This window comes from Mandrillus leucophaeus, unplaced genomic scaffold, assembly GCF_000951045.1.
Source record: "Mandrillus leucophaeus isolate KB7577 unplaced genomic scaffold, Mleu.le_1.0 Scaffold89, whole genome shotgun sequence".
Classification (NCBI taxonomy): Eukaryota; Metazoa; Chordata; class Mammalia; order Primates; family Cercopithecidae; genus Mandrillus; species Mandrillus leucophaeus.
In genome coordinates, this window is record NW_012109696.1 from 5,600,378 (window position 1) to 5,601,759 (window position 1,382).

A 1,382-nucleotide genomic window follows, 5' to 3' on the forward strand; every position below is an offset into this window, starting at 1 on the left:
CTTGCACCCTTTTCTCTTGACTGAGACAACTTTATTCAGGTCTTGGATCTAACTGCCTCTGGAACCACAGTCCAGGTTCCAGGTGGACCTAGAAGGCCCTCCAGCCCTACTGATTTTGATTTCCCCGGGATCTGATATGCAGGTTTAGGAAACGTGAGTTCGCTTTCCTCTGGTGTACCAGGAGGCATGGCCCACCTGCTCTGTCTGTGGCTGTGCCCACCAGGGTGGTGCCCAGTCCTCCCTCACTGCTCACAAGCAGCATCCTGAGTGGGAAAGAAAGTGCCAACTGGGAGACAGAGGCTGAGCCACAAGCCAGAGAAAAATGGCCCTAATGTCAGAGTCTGGGCACCCCAACCCACCATCCTGGGCTCCCCAGGCTACGAGCCATTGTCTTTGTTTGTTCAAACCAGTTCATGTTGAGTTCTCTCCCCTTTTAACCATGAATGTGATGATGACATCACCTTCCTCCTGGCCTCCTGTCTTTTTTTTTTTGTTTTTTTGTTTTTTGTTTTTTGTTTTTTGGCGGACGGGGTGGTGGGGGAGGAACGTTCTGACTGTCTATGCATTATTGGTTCCCTGCAGGAATAAGACTGTGAGGACCAATATCTGCCCAGGCTCAAAGCCCCAGCACAGCACCTGTTGAATTATTATTATTATTACTATTACTTTATTTTAAGTTCTGGGATACATGTGCAGGTTTGTTACACAGGTAAACGTGTGTCATGGTGGTTTGCTGCACCTATCAATCCATCACCTAGGTATGAACCCCAGCATGCATTAGCTATTTATCCTGATGCTCTCCCTTTCCCCAGCCCCGCAACAACCCCCAGTGTGTGTTGTTCCCCTCCCTGTGTCCATGTGCTCTCATTGTTCAGCTCCCATTTGTGAGTGAGAACATGTGGTGCCTGGTTTTCTGCTCTTGCATTAGTTTGCTGAAGATAATAGCCTCCAGCTGCATCCATGTCCCTGCAAAGGACATGATCTCACTCCTTCTTATGGTTGTATAGTATTCCATGGTGTATGTGTACCATGTTTTCTGTATCCAGTCTATCATTGATGGACATTTGGGTTGATTCCATGTCTTTGCTGTTGTGAATAGTGCAGTAATAAACAGATGTGACACCTGTTAAATTACTGGGTGACCCTCAGATTCTGGGGCCCAGGAAACAAGTGTCTGTAGTTGGGTGATGTTGCCACTAGATGTCGCTAGCCCCCCTCAGGCGGCAGAACTGGGTTTCTGCTCCTCATCCTCAGGTACCTGGTAGGGGACTGGGCCCAGAACCGGGGACCAGGGCAGGTGTCTTCAGTGGGAGTCTCCCTTCCTGGCCAGGTGAGGCAACACTCAGACAAGGAAATCAAGAAGCAGAAGGTTAGTATGGGAC